An 18,929-nucleotide genomic window follows, 5' to 3' on the forward strand; every position below is an offset into this window, starting at 1 on the left:
TTCAAGTTTTAGTTGGGCAATTAGAAGCTTATTTGGGTTTATTGGAGGATTGACAAACTTCCATCAATCATCAAGTTTACTTCTATTATTCTTTGCTTTATTATTTGCATCATCTCAAATAGGTATAATCTCTTTTACCCTTGTTTAATTATTGTTAATCACATCATTTATTCATCATGTTTTGCTTTGTTAGTATGATTGACAATCTTATTAGCATGCTAAACATGATCATGAGTGAGTAGTCCTTTAGCTAGGGTTAATAGGGAATTAGGGAAAATAAACTTGGGGATTGATTTATGCTTAATATAATATATTTTCATAATTAAATTGCTTGCTTGGCGTGATTTCAACCTATGCACATGTTATGTTTCATGAAATGCTAGACTATGAAACCTTGTATTTTTTACCCATCTCTTATCTTTTCAATGAGGCTTGTAAGACATAAACCAACTCGAGCCTTGTTATACCATGCATAGAGTTGAATAGGAGGAGAATAAGTCGACTTGTAGGTGTTGTACAGTCTAGACGACTCGGCTCCGGGACCTAAATCTTCCTAGGGATTGTAAGATATACACTAACTCGATCCTATCACAACAATAAGTGATTGCTTCTAATTGAGAACATGTTTGTATGATCTATTTTCATGAATCCCCTATGAACCCATGACACCCTAGTGCTTTTAATCATTTGTTTACATCTTTTTATTTATTTCTTGCTTTACTTTATTGCTTTCATTAGTTTAGACTCATCAACTTCAAACCCCAACAATTGTGACACTTGCATAAATTGAGATAGATAGACTTAGAACCCAAAGCACACAGTCCCGTGGATCGACCTAGATTTAACCACTAACTAGTTGTTTGTTGAGATTATAAATGTGTTTCATTGGGCGTGTGACGGCCGCGATACTCAATCACATGCCTATGTATGATTTCTTGTGAAGATGTGTGAATAGAAGTAATGATTTGTCATAAAATGTTTTGATAATATCTTCTATGCATCCACGGTTCAAAAGTCTTATTGCTCAAACTAAACACTTGTCATCAAGCACATAAGTTATTAAGAACATGACAATGTTAAATTGGTAAATTGATTTGTTATAAATTTTGATTAACCAAATACCACAATAGAGTTAACCCTTGTGAAGGATTAACTAGGAATTTATATGAAGATAAGTCTTCATCAAGTAGAAATTCTTGAAGTCAGTGGGAGCAATAAGAAGTAAGTACCTATCTTAACTGTTAAGGATAGAACTAGGCTCGAAAGAGAAAGTGTTAGACACTAAAATAGAGACAAACCCCTAATAAGTAAAGATCAAGGAAGTTGGTCGTGTGACTCCAGCATATTCCTTCTTGAATATCTATGACATTGACAATGCATTATTTCCAATTACCACATCATGAGTATTTGATACAAATTTGGGAATTTCATCATAATATTTGGCATTATCGTGTGACGACTAGCAAGAATAAGTTCAGAAATTTGCATGAATGGAACTAGGGTAGTTGCCATTTCATCGATGAACATATGAATGTTGTAGTGTACTCATTTTATTTTTGTATTTAGAAATGTACCTCAATAATTGTTATGATGTACACTAACTCTAAATAAGAATATAATTCAAGTTTTTGTATAAAAACAAAAGGGTTTCACTATTATGTAATTAAAACAAGCATTGTGCCCTTACATACCACGATTAAGTTTATGGTGAGACCATACAAATCAAGGTAATTATATTCAAACTAGAAATAAAATGTCATATATACAAGACTCAAGTTGGTGACCCCAATCATTTCTCAATTCTCGATTGAAAATCGCATTTAGAAACTAGTTTTGACTAGTCTCCCAAACCATTTGATTGGGAATATTTTGGTGTGTGCGAATCTTGTATTCAAAGCAAGATAATTCATGACTTTTTCTTGAAAATGATCATGAATAGAGCATGATATTCGCCCTATTAGCACTTTGAAGTGCATGGTCTAATACAATTTCAAAAGGTTATTACTTCTTCATCTCTTTTATCTACGAACTAGGTTGATACTTAGTGTCTACCTAATGAGGTAAGAAGAGAAATTCTTTGAATAAGTTCAAAGAATTCTTTACATGAAGTATCGAAGCCTAGAGATTATACAATCAAAGTATTCGTACTTTGTTAAAATTGGGAACAATAAAGTGATGACTTTTATCTGCACCAAAAAAAGTGTGATATGGTATCGCAAGTTCACTTTTATTACGATATGATTGGATCTTTACAATATAGTTGGAGGTAGTTTCTGTTATAAAATTTGTCTGGCATTTAAATTTTCCACTAAAACAAAACATGGTTAAAGCAATCATCTACTTTTCATGTGAGATATGATTAGGCATGATACCTAAATTGTAGCTTGTTTCGATAGTAAACATGTGCTCTCTCTTCCTACATGATCACAAGAACAAAGGGTTTGTGGCTCGTGATGCTGTCTATTAACGAAAAGGGTATTATTTCTTAAAGACAGAGTGGGATAAAATGTTCAAGAGCCACAAACTGAGAATAAGACGTAGGAAGATGGTATTTCTTGGTCAAAATCAGTAAATATTGATTTCGAAACCTAAGTGGACAGGAGTCATGTTATTTTTGAAAGTAACAAACCTGTAACTTATTAAGATGCTTTATCTAGTTTCAACTCCGCATAAGTCCGAATTGAGCATAAACATTAAGATGTTTATGTGACTTGGTTGATTGGTGGTAAGTGGTTTACACCAATTGCAACGCTTCGTTAAATTCGGATTTCATAATATTATTTGACTGTTGGATTTTAAAATCACCTTGCATGAGTTTCGTAAATTGCAACTATCTTAAGTAGAAGTCAAGGAGTTGAATGGTATGTTTCAGACATGTTATAAACCTTTCTCGATTTTTCGAGTAGTTTTGTTTATACATGAAGTTTAGTGGGAGTATTATTAGTCTTATATGTGAATGACATATTGATCACTGTGAGTGATGAAAGAATTAGGAGAAGAATAATACATCTCTAAGATATCCAGTTCGATGGATATTAGCATAAAGTTAATATTCTTATGCTAATAAGAATCTTGACAAGTTCAAAAGTATTGAACATGAAGAAATTGAATCCTTTTGCTTCCGCTGGGGGATTAATTCATTACGCTAAGATGTATTACCATTCTTAAACCCTGTATACTTGGAGTATGACGAGATGTTACAAATGGAATCCTTGAGATAAGTCTCTATATAACCACATAGTTCATCAGTTAGTACTCAGGAAGTACTAAAGATATGAAGCTAAGCATTTAGAAATGAGATGGATTTATGTGCAAGGAGTTACACAAAAACCATATTCTAAACACATAAGGATGGTTAGAGAACCATCTTGGATATATTATTTAAGGAGGATATCTGCTAGAAACGTCCTAGGCAGTTGAACAATGAGATATACATAACGGAAATTGAGTACACTTGCAATAATGAGATATGCTAGGAGGAAGGGATGATATTAGGATTCGGTTTTATGAATTGGAGGAACTATGATAGTTCATTCCAATAACCAAAGGTTTTATCCCTACACACTGTGAGGATAGTGGGAGCTATTCTAAGGCAAGATAGCCTATGTCTAGATTGGATCTAGACATATATACTCAAAAGGTTTTTTATAATAAAGATTATACATAACAAAGGGAAATAGTATATAGTAAGGTTAGTAAAGTGCAAAGTGTTGCTTAGACTTACTAATCAAGGCCTTCTCATAGGCTTAGCATGATGTGTCATACCATTTCAATTGAATTAAGATGATCCACTATATACAAGATTAAAAATGAATTATAGATTATGTAGTAATTGATATTGTATCAATTTTACATATGTGATAATGCACTCATCGTTTGAGTTTTATTAAAACTCTTTTATTACTTTGTTATATCCAAATAGGTTGTAAAGACAACTTTGAACCCTTTTAAAGTGAACTGGATTGACATAGTATTGGCCCCTAGTTGTTTATATGAGGTGACGTCTCCAAGTGACTAGAGTGTTATGCGATTGATGGCAATTTCAAGTGCCATAGGGTCATAAGGGATGACTAGTCGATCACATAGGCGGACTGTATGGGACACTCTGTCGGACAGTGACCGCTTATAGAGTTCTGGCAACATTTATATAGCCTGGTCGTGGCGAGAGCTACTATAGTATTCTTTTGAGTCGATTCTTTGACTAGAGACTGTTCGCCCAAGTCGGCACAGTTTCTGATTCACTTTGATTTCTGCCCCAAGCCATTCTGTCAAAAGGGGTGAGTGTGCATCTTTTGGGTCATGATGAATTGTGGGTGTACGAAGGGAATAGTGCGATAGGAATTTTCCACCCCTTGTCAGGGTTATTTTAAATCTTAAGGTCACTTGAGGAGTAGTGAACTGGAAATACGTGGCCACGCTCGGAAAGTATCCACGGTAGATAATTCCGGTCAAACAGTTACTCTCCAGATCGAGGAAACCACTCTTGATATGATCACATGCAAGTACGACCTGCAAGACACCTTGCATTGAGTGGGAGATTGTAATAGGACAGGAGAATTGGTGACGCACACTTGTCTCGAACAAGTGGGAGATTGTTGGAGTATGTGTCCTCAACAATGGTGCGTTCACATTATTGAAACTCATGATAAGAATATGTAAGGTATGATTCATTTATATATGTCAACTGATCAACATTAATCGATAATGATTGGCTGACTAGAGTTTGACATTACTGTCGTTTAACGGTGGTGATCAGTTGATCCCTTAAGGTCACACCTAAAGGACGATTCCCTGAATTGTAAAGTTAATCGATTGTATGACGATACAGATTGATTAAATCCTTAAAATGAACAAATTGATATATAAGAGAGAATATTATATCTTATTGTAATGTGATTAAATAAGATTCAATTTAGTAATTAATATGTTACATTACTAAAATTGATTGATGTTTATGAAATATTTGAGATAAGAGCAATTAGTTAATCATAATTACAAAATATTGTAGATTATATTGACTAGACTTAAAATGACCCATTTTATATACATGTAATTATGAATTACTAGTCAATTTGATAAATGTAATTTATTTGATATAAAATGATATTTAATTTGTTAAATAAACATTATAATATCAAATAACATGTTATATGTAACATGACCTACCAAATTACAAAGATAAAATGGAGGTCCATTTTATGTAAGAAAACCGGTTGGATTAGGGGTTAGTGGATGATGATTTTGTCATTAGTTTATTGCATGCTTAAGACATCATCATTACACCATAAGCATGCCTTAAAACCCTAGGACCTACTATACTTATGGCACTACTACAATTTAAGGCTTTGAGAACGCCACTTAAAGAACGGTTGCAAGCAGAACCGGTCTCTTTTTTATTTTTAGTTTGGGCGCGCATAAAGAATTCCAACAGAGAACGGTCGTTTGTCTGAACCGTTCTTGTACATTAACAAAGAGCACGGTTAGGTTTGACCAACCGTCCTAAAAAATCAAATAGAAAGGTTAATATCGAGAACCGTTCTCTTTGAAAAAACAAAGAGCACGGTTTATATTATCACCCGTTCTCGTTTATATCCCTGAAGAATATTCCTAACTTGCCGTTTCGTGTTTACCCTTCTATTTTTTTCATCGCTTTCACCACTACGAATCACCAACGCACCCTGATAACCCACCCTCGCCGACTTTTCTACTTTGTCGCTGCTTGCCACCGCCTCCGCCGTCTTTTCCGCCATAGCACGGTTTGGTTTCCCCTTGCACGGTGTGATTTCCCTATACTCGTTTTGTCGTCCCTTGTTTGTCCCTGGTCACTCGTACTCCGGGTTATGCACGCCTTTGTCGTCGCCGATCCTTCTTCCTGCTGATTCTACTAGTAAGACCATATTTCTTAACTCTTTAATGCGATAGTTAATCGGTGGACTGAATATTGTGACGGTATAGAATTAATCGAATTGACCTAAAAAATAAAATGTATCGATTTGAATGGAAAGAAGGGGTAGGGGTTATATGATGAAAATCAAATTTTGGACTAATGTTTTGTAATTGATCAATAATTGTCTTCTTATGTTGAATATGTTTGTGTTTGTACCGCACTGTCGCCCAATGTTAATTGGTTGAGATATGAACAATGTAACAAAGTTAATACTTCGTATTTACACAAAATTAGTAATGGGTTAACAGGCCTAATGTGAGACGCAGGACTCGCATTTGGGGTTGATTGACTTGATTCATGATTTTCCAATATCCTCTAATATACACTCGCAATGTTAAACCGAGTAATTTTCTACTTTCACCACGAATCCTACATAGTTAGAACTAGTAGACGGATCATTTTAGTTGGTATAAGTCAAGTCAGTCAGTGCCCTCTCATCAAGTCTTTTGCATTCATGTAGGTCTATTTGGGGTTGGTCACTGTCAGGTTCGAGTAAAATTCAGGTTTATTACTAGCAAGATGTTTACGTATATGTGTCAATTCAGACATGAAAACTCAAGTAGAATAGATGAATTCAGATTTCAGGTAATATTCAGGTATATACTCCTGAGCGGGTCGGTTTGACAGCTCTACGAAATATACAATTCCCTTCCTTATGACAGTATATGGTGGTAGCAGTATGTTACATAACGTACTTAGCTTGAATGTAAGGGTAAGTGAAGCCACATAGGACTCCCTTTCAAGCTAATCCACCTAAATTGTGGTGGAACCCTTAGAGTTAGACAACTATAATATATGACTTGCTCCTGGAACTACTCTAGACATACTGAAAAATCGATAGTTTATTGCCTTAAGACAATACTAAAATCGTGTTGGAGTGTCCCCGACAATAATGCGATCACAATTGTCGATCATGATGATCACATGTTTAAATCTCATTTTTAAGAATACATAAGGGATGATTCATTTTATAGTCAACTGATCAACATTAATCGGTAACGATTGGCTTGCTAGAGTTTGACGTTACTGTCGTGGGACGGTGGTGGTCAGTTGATCCCTTGAGGTCACACCTAAAGGATGATGCCCTTATCTGTAAAGTTGATTAATTGTATGACGATACAAGTTGATCAATTCCTTGAAATTGAACCATTCATTTGTGAGAGAGAGAATATTGATTTCTTATTTTAATGAGATTAAATAAGATTTATTTTGGTAATAAAATGCTTTATTACTAAAATTGTTTATTGTTTGAGAAACGATAGAAATAAGAATGAATGGTTAATTATAATTACAAGGTGTTGTGAATTATAATTTTATGACCCATTTTATTTATGTGATCAAGTATCACTAGTCAATTTGTTGCATGTAATTTAATTAATTTGTAAAATAATATTTATGTGATGAATATGCATTAAATTAATTAATAACATGTATAAGACTACATGTGACATATTGTGTGACAAAATGACAAATTGACAAAATAAAATGGTAGTCCATTTTATAAGGAGTAACCGGTTTTTGGTAGTGTAAAATGGCTTTTGTTTGTTTGCATTTGTTCATAGTGTATGGCATATGTAATGAGTACTCTAGCCTAGTCTTACACCTATGGTTTTAGAAAAGAACAAAAGCTAAAAAGAGAAAGACCATATATTGGTCTCCTCCCTCCCAAAAACCGTTACTCCCTCCTCCTCTTGAGAGGATTATTATTCTCTACTTATTCTCTTTATGCTTGTCCATTAAAATGACATGCAAAGTTTTCCTCTCTCACATATTCATCTTTTTTCCTTCATCAAAATATGAGATTTTTTATTCAAATTGTTCATAAAAGATTACTAATATTATTAGTGTAATATATGAGTATTAGTAATCAATTTTAAGGTAAACTACTAAACAAATATCTAGCAAATATTATTTAGTGGGGATAAGGGATAATCTTGGGTGCAATCAAGAGGAGAATCTCTACTTTGGGATTTTTGGAGGATCATACTAATATTCATTATAGCTCAAGAACTAACAAGTAGGAGATCTTGTTGGTGCCCAAAATGGCCGAAAATTTGATGGTGAGAAAACGATTTTCTCATCTTTTGTTATTTAGTTTGCATGCATAAAATCAACAACTTATTTTATGACTAAATAAATCTTTTCATATATGAATATGTAAAATAATGGAATTAAAGAAACTTAACAAATCGACATTCTATTCGTTAAAATTTTTGTGATTACCTAAGTTGTTAAATTTTGGCGATGAGTTAAGTTGACCCAAATCATTTTGAGGCTAAATTGATGCATAATCCTATACAGTGAAATGCTCAATGATGAACTTCTATTTAATTTATGTAGTGTAGATTAATGAGCTTCTTATTATTTTACTCCTTCATTATATCACTATAGTCTGATTTAACAGTAGATCTTTTTGAGTTTGTTGGTGTTTAGTTGTTTACACCTGATTTCTAAACCTCTAAAGTTATACATTTAGTTATCATTTTGTGCATTGTTATTTCACTGAAAAATCCCCAACAAAACAGCCCCAAATCCGTTGTTCTAATTCTAATAGCCAAGCTGCAACTGCTGAATTTAGAACAACCATATAATATAAATGTTGGGTGCCAGAATTGAAGCTATCAGGCAGTTTCTGATGAATTTGAAAAATTTGACAGTATAAAGACAGGTTGATTTTGAAGTAGTTTCCGAACATCAAAAATCATAAGTTTCCCCTGGGAATTTGGATAAGAACTGCTAATTTGATAATAACCATGTATTTGATTTTATTTGTGTATATACGGATGCTCTTTGCAGTCATCTGAGCTAATAAAGCTAATAGTATTGTGACTAGTATCATTGCTGTGTCAAAGGAAGGTGTGAATTTCTTTACCAGGGGTGACATATTGGATCTGGAAACACTGCCTTCCGACAAAGGACTTTCACTGAATAGGTTCGTTCCTTCTACTCTATATTATTGAATTTTAACCGGAGTAGAGCCAAGATTCTGAATTGTATTATACTAAGCTACTTCACCATATGAATTTTAAGTGGGTTATATGGTAGTATGGTACTCAACAATAACCCTCTAATGAGTGACCAAGAACATTAGCTTTGTAGCGGTGGTATGTTATTCAAATCATATGACATGTCTAATATTTAAATCAATGATGATTTCTTTACAAGTAATTAAATGTGCCATGTATTTGCAGCTGTCCAGTTTCAATCGCAACTCACTAAATATTGTGGGATTTTTATGCTCGTTTAATCAAACAAAACAATGATGTGGCATTTCAAAGATTCTTTCTACCACAAATTAGTCACTCACTTAGTACCTTAATTTCAATGTTTCTCACCAATGGTCTCAAGTTCGATTCCCATGAAGTGCATATTCCCTCTTTCTTTAATTTATTTCTTACATTTTATCGGAAAAAAAAAATATGGTTAGACCTGGTAATTGGTACTTTTGTGTCGGATACTCACATCTGGCCAATGACCCTGGTCATGTTGAACTTGGATATACTCATATAGACTCAAGGATGGTGATGCTAGCAAAAAAATCGCAATGTTCTTGTATTTTTGGCAGGTTGTAGACCGTTCAACTCGACCTTTGATCGCGGAAGAGCTTTGAGTGTTTCTCCTTTGGTTGTGTACATCTCCTGTACATGGTAGTTTATGATAGTTTCACAATGATATTTTAGTTTCTTTTTGTAAATGAAGCTTGTGTAGCTTTTATAATTTCTTGTAAATTAATATCACGGTAAAATTTGATAACTTAATTTAATTTGGTCATTTGTGTAGGGCGCTTTCACTGTCATGATTGTTATCTCCAGAAGGCAGGAAATTTATAGAAAAGGTGGAAATGCACTTTAGTCAGTGAGTGGCTATACGACGAGACGGGAGCAATACAGAGAACACGAGCAGACTTGTATAAGCACATAACACAAGATGAACAGAATGTGAATGGATTGAAATTAAAGTTGTAAGTACATTATTTTTGTTTAAAATTATGCTTATTATGTTCTAAATAACTAAATAAATTTCATATATATTGCTCCGTACTAATTTGCATTTGATATTTTTTTCCATAACTTATATTTGCACCTTATCCCGTAATGTATAAATAAACTCTTGGGATTTTCTATATTTACCCCTCAAATTTTCACTTTTCGACATCGTACCCTTACCTTTTACAGAAGACACATTGTAGATACTCTAGAAAAATTAAGAAGGAATAGAAGACCAAGTTTAGTGAGGTAGTGTTTTTGTTCAGTTCCACATAAGCAATTACAGCCATTTACAGGTGCGGAATATTTGGGCTGAATTCAAACTCGGATTAAAGCCTAAAAGCAATGGTGATTGAAGATGATGATTACAGTTTTTTGATGTTCGATTTATTTGCACTCGGATGCGAAGTGATGAGGATTAAAGGATTTTATTTATGTTTTTCACATGATAGCGTATCTTTGATACTTGTAACAACATGAAACAACTTTGTATGTTTTTTCTAATGTTTTGTCCTAATGGTTCAAATTATATTTGAAGGTTTTTGTTGCGTAAAAATTATTGGCGTTTATGAATTGTAACACGTTTAATTCTTATGAGCTATACGATTCAATAGTGTGTAGGGTTACGATAAAAACATAAATATTTAAAAAAAAAATGACAGGATCAAAGAGAACGGTTACTTGTAAAGTTTGTCTCTTTGAAATTAACAACTAGTACGGTTGTACCATAACAACTGCTCTCTTTGAAAAGGTAGAACAAAGGCGCCAAAAAATCTATAACTCTAACAAAGAGACCGGTTCTTATATGCAACCGTTCTCTTTGATATATCAAGGAGCACGGTTCTGGAGCACAACCGTTCGGATTGTTGTTACAAAGAGACCGGGTTGACTTTACTTCAACGGTGCTCTTAAATAAAAGAGAACGCTTGGCCACAGGACGGTCCAAAATGCTTTAAGAACGGTGTTTGACCGTTCTCTTTGATCAATATTGTAGTAGTGTGGGTAAGAACAAAAGGAGTTTTGAGAAGAGAAATTACCCTTCCCATGAGTAGTAAAAACCGGTCCCGCCTCTCCCATAAAAGATTAGAAGAAGTTCTCATCTTGATTATTATTATTTTTATGCTTATGAAAAACGTCTCCTTCTCTCTACATAAAAATTGTTTTATGCATAAAATTTGTTCATAAATTCTAAAAATAAATATATTACTATGGTAGTAATGATATTAATATTAGAATCAATATTTAAGGTCACTACTCTTATTATCTAGTTAATAATATTTGTAGTATTGAGGGATAGTCTTGGTGCAATCAAGAGGAGGATCTCTACTTTGGGATCTTGTTGGAGGATCATCCTAATATTTTATTTAGCTCAAGATGTAGATATGGAAGGAGACCAAATCTAGTTCCCATAAATCTGTCTCACCAATGTAAGAAAATCGTTTTCTCCTTATTTTTGATTAAAACATCTTGCATGCAACTAGAACCACTAGTATATAAATTATGAGTAATTTATAAAATTATTAGATGAGTCTAATAGGGGTATATGAACCTAACAAATAGTTGTTTGTTGGTGATAATGTTTATTGAGTATTATTCTTGGTTGTTATTGTTTTTTACGACATATATACAAACAAATTGTATTGTAGATATATAAAAACATGAAAAGATTTGAATGACAATGGATTTATGAAATATTAGACGAATAAAAGAAACCCAAGCGTGAATTTGAAAAGGGGGTGAAAGAGTTTATTGAATTCGCGGAACACAGTAGTGTGTATATGAATTTTGGCGAAATGAGGTGTCCATGTAAGAAATGCAATAACAGAGCTTTTAAAGGGAAGAATGAAGTTCAAGATCATCTTTGGTCGAATGGTTTTGCCGATAATAACTATGTATGGACGTATCTGATGTGAGTCATATTTGAGCATATTTAGTACCCGAATTAGCCTCGTTCCCATGCTTTTTAGTACATAATTGGGTCATTTACTATCTTTAGTTTCTCGTTTTGCATATTCTTTGAGGTTTTGATCCCTTGGTAGGAAAGGACTGCAAACCTTGCATTTTCATGGCAAAGTGGAGCTAAATTGATCGAATTCAATGACCAAGCATCAATGGGAAGACAATGCTAAAAGGCTTATGTAGATAATAAAGTAGATTGGGCAATGATGAAAGGATCCTTGCATCTCCAACAAGATCCCCGAGGATTGTTGAGGAAAGAAAAGAAGAGAAGTGACTGTGAAGGAATCTGAGCGTCGCAGTGCCCAGGACGAGCGTCGCCTTGCTACAGTCCGAGCGTCCCGAGGCCAAGACGCTCGTCTTAAGGCCAAATGATCCGAGCGTCCCGACCCACAATCTGCTCGAATTCTGCTCCAGAACCAATCGTCCCTCAGCCAAGACGCTCGGGATGAGCGTATTACTTGAAGACCACCAAAACGGAGATGAGCATCTCCTTGGAGAGGAGCACTTCCTCAACTTTTCATAAGGGTCTTAATAGTCATTTAAGCCCTTAGTAACCCTAATCTTTGTACCTAATCTCTAGTATAAATACCCCATTGTACTACCTAGATTATCATGTCATCTTAATAGGATCTTAATCAAGTCCTAATACTCTCTTAATCTTGTAATTCATTCTTAATTTAGCAATAATATAAATCTCATTTCTTAATCATTCCTTAATTTCTCTATTGTTCATCATTTATTTTGGGTATTTAGAAGATTATTTGGGTTTATTTGGAGGATTGACAACCTTCCATCAATCATCAAGTACTTCTATTCTTTTTTTCTTTATTATTTGGAATCATCTTTATAGGTATAATTCTCTCTTAATCCTTTTTAATTATTGTTAATCATCTTCATTTTTTCATCATGTTTTGCCTTGCTAGTATGATTGACAACCTTGTTATGATTGATAAACTTGATAATGAGTGAGTAGTTTCCTTAACTAGGGTTAATGGGGAATTAGGGGAACCATCATGGGGATTGATTCATGCTTAATCTAATATGTCTTCATAATTAATTTGCTTGCTTGTTGTGATTTCAACTTATGCACATGTTATGTTTGATGAAATGCGAGCCTATGAATCCTTGCATTTTTTACCCATCACTTACCTTTTCAATGAGACTTGTAAGACATAAACCAACTCGAGTCTCATTAGACCATGCATATAGTTGGGTAGGGAGGATTAAGTCGACTTGTAGGTGTTGTACAATCTAATCGATTCGGCTCTGGGACCCAAACCTTCCTAGGGATTGTAAGATATACACTAACTCGATCCCATCACAACAATAATTGCTTGCGTCTAATAGAAAATATGTTTGTATGATCAAATCCCATAAATCCCCTATGAACCCATGACACCCTAGTACTTTTAATCAATTGTTTACATCTCATTTTAATAATCTTGCTTACTTTCATTATTTTGTTTGCATTGTTATTTAGTTTAGTTGATCTCCTACCTCAACCCAAATTGTGACACCCTTAGACACAACCACTTGCAATCGAAAATCCTACATCAATACCCGTCCCTTGGGATCCGACATTTACTTACCTCTTTACTAAAAGTAGAGTAGTTTGTGAATTTATAAATATTGTTTTGGTCTAGGTAACTTTTGATAACGAGTAACAAAACCGACGAACCAAAAATGTCGTTTTTGCCGGGGACGGTGTTAACTTGATTTGATTTTCTTTGATTGTTTTTAGTTGTGTCTTTCTTTACGTTGGGGAAGTAAAACTCCTCAAGGTATATTCTAATTGTTTTCAAGTTGTTTGATATTTTGCATGTCTAGGAGATCACAAGGTAACTTGTTACCCATTGATCTTGAAATTGAAAGAACTTTGACCAACAATAGAAGACTTACTAGGAGTACTTTGAGAGGTATTGGTGAGATTGTGGAAATTCAACCAAATAACATTGAGTTCATCAACCCTTTTGCAAGAGAAGGAGAGGATAACCCAACACATAACCAACCACAAAATCAACCCACAATGCCTAAAGTTTCATCACATTCCGTACCAACCGAGGAGAACCTACAAAATGGTACTCCCACACCACAACATTTAACCGGTAATTTCATTGCAAAATCCGCATTTATACCATTAGTTGAGAGAAGTCAATTTGGGGGGATGCCTAGTGAAGACCCTTATTCTGATATGGAGACTTTTCGTGACTATTGTGATGCGATTTCTCAAACCAAAGTTACTCAAGACCAAATTCGATGGGTCTTATTTCCTTTTTCTTTGATTGGTTCCGCGAAACAATGGTTAAAGAGCCTTGATAAGGCTACTCTTGGTATTGACTCTTGGAAGAAATTGGCAGTTGTTTTCTACAAGAAGTTCTATCCTCCGGAAAAGACTAACATGTTGAGAGCCCAAATCACCGGGTTCAAACAAAGGGATGAGGAATCTTTGTATAAAGCATGGGAGAGATTCAAGGATACTTGCCGATCTTGTCCACATCATGGACTTAGCGAGTGTTTCCTTGTACAACAATTTTGGAATGACCTATATGAAGACTCCCGAAACATTCTCAATATGGGATCAAATGGTATGTTTACCGAAGTTGATGATAATCAAACATGGAACAAGATTGAGGAAATGGCGGTCCATAACTCACAATATAGTAGACCTCGTAAGGCTACTAGAGGAGGAAAGCATGAAGTGGACTCTATTACTCAATTGGGTGCTCAACTCAGTGCTCATATTGATACCATTAATTTGAAGTTTGAGAAGGCTATGGCTAAGCTTGAAGAAGCCTCTAAATCTAAGCAACATGTTAATGCCATGGTGACATCTTCTTCAATTCCAAGTGGAGTATGTGAGAGTTGTGGAACTTTGGGACATGACCAAAGTGAATGTAGGGGAACAAGTGAACAAGTGAATGCTTTCCAAGCATACAAGAATGGTACCCTTTATTCCAACTATTACAACGAAAACACCAAATTCCATCCCAACCTCTCATACAAAAGCCAAAATGTTCAAAACCCTCAAACAACATACACCCCACCTACAATGAGAAACCAAGCTCAAAGACCCTTTTACAATCAAAACCAAAGTTATCAAAACCAAACTCCATACAATCAAACAAATGACCAAGGTTTTGACGTTCAAAAAACGGTCCTCCAAATGCAAAAGAACCAACAAGACTTTTTCACTCAAATGCAAAAGGATAGCCAAGCAAAAGACATCACCATTAACAACATACTAGCTCACACAAAGATGTTGGAGACCCAAATGTCTCAATTGGCATCTTCAAGTTCACAAAGACAAAAGGGGCAATTACCACCTCAAGGTAATCCCCCAAGACAAGAATCGGTGAGTGCCATCCATTTGAGGACAGGTACAAGGTATGAAGGGCCGAAGAGGCTCGTTGATGAAGATGTTGTGAATGCTAGTGACAAGGAAAGAGTTGTTGAAAACTCTAAAGAAGAAGAACCCACCATTCAAGAAGTTTCAAAGGTGAATGAAGAGAAGGCTAAAGAGAAAGAGCCTATTGTGATTTGGCTTCCATTTCCAAGTCGTCAAGCTAAGCCTAAATTTGATGAACAACTTGGGAAGTTGATGTGACCATAATTAGCGCATATTTAGCCCCCGAATTAGCCTTGTTCCCATGCTTTTTAGTGCATATTTGGGTCATTTACTATCTTTAGTTCTTTGTTTTGCATATTCTTTGAGATTTTGATCCCTTGGTAGGAAAGGAGTAAGAATCTTGCATTTTCATGGCAAAACGAGACTAAATTGATCGAATCCAATGACCAAGCATCAAGGAGAGACAAGATTAGAAGGCCTTTATACATATTATATTAGATGAGCAATGTTGAGAAAGGATCCTTGAGTCCCCAAGGAAATCCCCAAGGATTTTATGAAGAAAAGGGAAGAAAAGAAGAAGAAAGATTGCTGAGGTACAATTCGAGCGGTTTCTTCCCAATCCGCCCGTCCTCCACAAGCACAATCCGTGCGGTTTTCCCCAAAGACGCTCGGATTAGCAGCAACCAGAATCCGCCCGGATTCTCCACAATCCGCCTGTGTTCCACCGCCAGAATCCGCCCGTCCCGACTCCAAAACGCACGGATTCCTGTACAGCGCAAATTCGTCTTCTCCAAGCCACAAAGAAAGAAGCCCTTCCTTCGAAAAATACCGGCTCCTCCCTGCTCAATCTAAAAAGTGTAATTACTAGTTTAGCCCTTAGTTAACCCTAATGCATCCACCTAATTTCCACTATAAATACCCCATTTGTAATAATCAAAAGAGAGAGATTTATTATTGAGGGATCTCTTATCAAGCTTTCTTAGATTAGATTAGGAGTAGATTAGAATAGATTAATCTCAATCTTTCCACAAATTTCACATTAATCTCTCCTTAATTATTGTTCAAGTTTGTTGCTTTTGGGTAATTGAAGATTATTGGGTTATTATTGGAGGATTGACAACTCTTCATCAATCAACCAAGTTTCTTCTATTATTCTTTGCTTTATTATCATCTCAAGTTTGGTATAATTCCTTTACTATTTAATCTTTATTGTTCATTTCTTCATTCTATTATCATGTTTATACTTGTAGTGATGATTGACACCATTAATGACATATTGTTCATGATAATGAGTGAGTAGATTCTTTAGCTAGGATTAATGGGTAATTAGGAAAACCAACATGGGATTGATTCATGCTTAATCTAATGTGTTTTCATAATCAAATTGCTTGCTTGTTGTGATGTCAACTTTATGCACATGTTATGTTTGATGAAATGCTAAGCCTATGAATCCTTGCATTTTTACCATCTCTTATCTACTCAACTTGACTTGTAAGGTATAAACCAACTCGAGTCTTGTTAGACCATGCATAGAAGTTGAATAGGAGGAAAGTAAGTCGACTTGTAGGTGTTGTACAATCTAATCGATTCGGCTCTGGGACCCAACTCTTCCTATGAACCGTAAGACATAAACCAACTCGGTTTCTCCACGACATTAATTGCTTGCAACCTTGTAAACATGTTTGTATGATCAACACCATGAATCCCCTATGACCCCATGATTTCCTAGCACTTTCAATCATTTGTTTACATCCTTCCATTTCATTGCTTGTTTTACTCTATTGCTTTTATTAGTTTAGAACACAACTACAAACCCAAACAAATTGTGACACTAGCATAAATTGAGATAGATAGACTTAGAACCCAAACCACACCGTCCCATGGATCGACCTCGACTTACCGCTAACTAGTTGTTTGTTGAGTATTATAAATGTGTTTGATTGGATGTGTGACGACCAACTCTTGTCTTATCAAAATGGCGCCGTTGCCGGGGACGGTGCTATGTGATTAAGTTCTTACTTGTTTGTCTATTTTAATTTTGCTTTCACCTTGAGGAACTTGTTCCTCAAGGATTGTTCTTACCATTTTTGTGTAGTTTCCATGCTTGTAGTTGTTTCCTTGTCTTAGCTATGATGGCTCAAGACTTTACTTATGGAGTATTTGTTGGATCTTTTGAGTATGACTATGGGTATGGGAAGTTTGAGAAGCAAGTCAACACAAACCTACCTTACACCTCATACAATGAAAATCCTAACTACTACCCCAATTTTTCCCACCAAAATCACCACATCCAATACCTACAACAACCAGCCACCCAAAACTCACTTTACAACCAATTCCAAATGCCACAATACAACCACTTTCACACCTACCCACAACAAGAAGATGAACCCATTCAAAATGTGATTCTCCAAATGATGGGAGATCAACAAAACTTCTTCAAACAAATGCTAGAAGAGAGTCAAAAGAGGGATAATGTTCTTCAAGGCATTGTTGCCCAAGGTAAGGATTTGGAGATTCAAATTACCCAATTACAAGAATCCCAAGAAATCGCCCCTCACCGTTCTTTCGACATTGGACATGAATGCGAATTTGAAGTAGTAACTTTTGATATGGAAAATGAGAAATGGGAAGAGCCAACCTCCTTGAGCTCTTGTGACAATGAAAGTGTTGTGTTTGATGAGGAAGATACGAAGTTGAGTAAGCCAAGTACACTTGACCTTTGTGAGTATGAGGGTGTGTCTTTTGAAGTGAATGTTGGGATGTTGGAGAAAGAGTTGCATGAAGCCACCATTTATGATTCGCATGAAGATAGCAACAATGATGATGAACCTAATGGATGGACTCGTAATATCACCTTGCTTGAGGAGCTTATCCTTGAGACATTTGAGATACCCTATCATGAAGAAGAACGTCCTTCCTTTACTCGTCATGAAGACCACTTGACACCTATCATGGAGCCAATGATCATTGAAGAGGATATGGTGGATCTTCTTCAAAAGGCCAAAGTATCATACAAGAGCCACTTGGTGAAAAAGCTCAAAGAGAAAATTGCTCGTGAGGCCGTTTGTGAAGATTTGGCACCCACAATCTCAACTCCTAAGGTATCCGATCATCAATGCTATGAAAATTCTCCTTCCACCTTGGAAGGATTGAATAATCAAAATGCTATCATCATCACCAAGATTGAAGAAGAAGTTGGTGAGTTGAAATCTCCGGATGAATATGAACCACACTTCATGCCTAGTGTTGACAAGAATCATGGGCTCATTTATTTGAAGCATCGGGAAAGCTCTAATGCTAAGAACAAAGCAAAGGAAAGAACATTCTACAAGCTTCCTTGGCCAAACTTCATATTCAAATTGAGCAACCCATACTTGTGCTTATTTGGAGCTTGTTCACAAGCTTTTGATCTCTTATTAAGAGCCTTGAGCTCTATGGATAAGAATTTCTACGATTGGAACTAGTTTGGTGGAGTCCTATCTCAAACCACCATTTGTAAGATATTTCTTGGACCCTTTACTTTGTATAATAATGTACATTATTGCATTTGCATTTAATTTCTTGCAAGAGAGTGGAGAGAGAGAGAGTCATCTTACATGTTTAATGAGCAAATTTCAGAAAAAGATAAGGAAAAAGAGAAAATTGGTGAAAGGGTATGTTATTGCACGAAGAAGAAAGAAAAAGAAGG

The 18,929-nt window shown here is 35.3% G+C and overlaps 1 long non-coding RNA gene and 1 other non-coding gene across 2 annotated transcripts; one reads left to right on the top strand and one right to left on the bottom strand.

The window, feature by feature from the left end:
* The first annotated feature begins 5,564 nt into the window (after nucleotides 1–5,564).
* Nucleotides 5,565–10,488, top strand: LOC141653485 (uncharacterized). The gene is made up of 4 exons (XR_012547424.1): nucleotides 5,565–5,887; nucleotides 8,800–8,879; nucleotides 9,728–9,908; nucleotides 10,230–10,488. It is a non-coding gene; the product is annotated as an uncharacterized LOC141653485 (long non-coding RNA).
* Nucleotides 10,489–14,290: 3,802 nt separating this feature from the next.
* On the bottom strand, nucleotides 14,291–14,397 carry LOC141654507 (small nucleolar RNA R71). The gene has a single exon (XR_012548065.1). It is a non-coding gene; the product is annotated as a small nucleolar RNA R71 (small nucleolar RNA).
* Nucleotides 14,398–18,929: the final 4,532 nt, after the last annotated feature.

The sequence above is a fragment of the Silene latifolia genome, chromosome 4, assembly GCF_048544455.1.
Source record: "Silene latifolia isolate original U9 population chromosome 4, ASM4854445v1, whole genome shotgun sequence".
Taxonomy (NCBI): Eukaryota; Viridiplantae; Streptophyta; class Magnoliopsida; order Caryophyllales; family Caryophyllaceae; genus Silene; species Silene latifolia.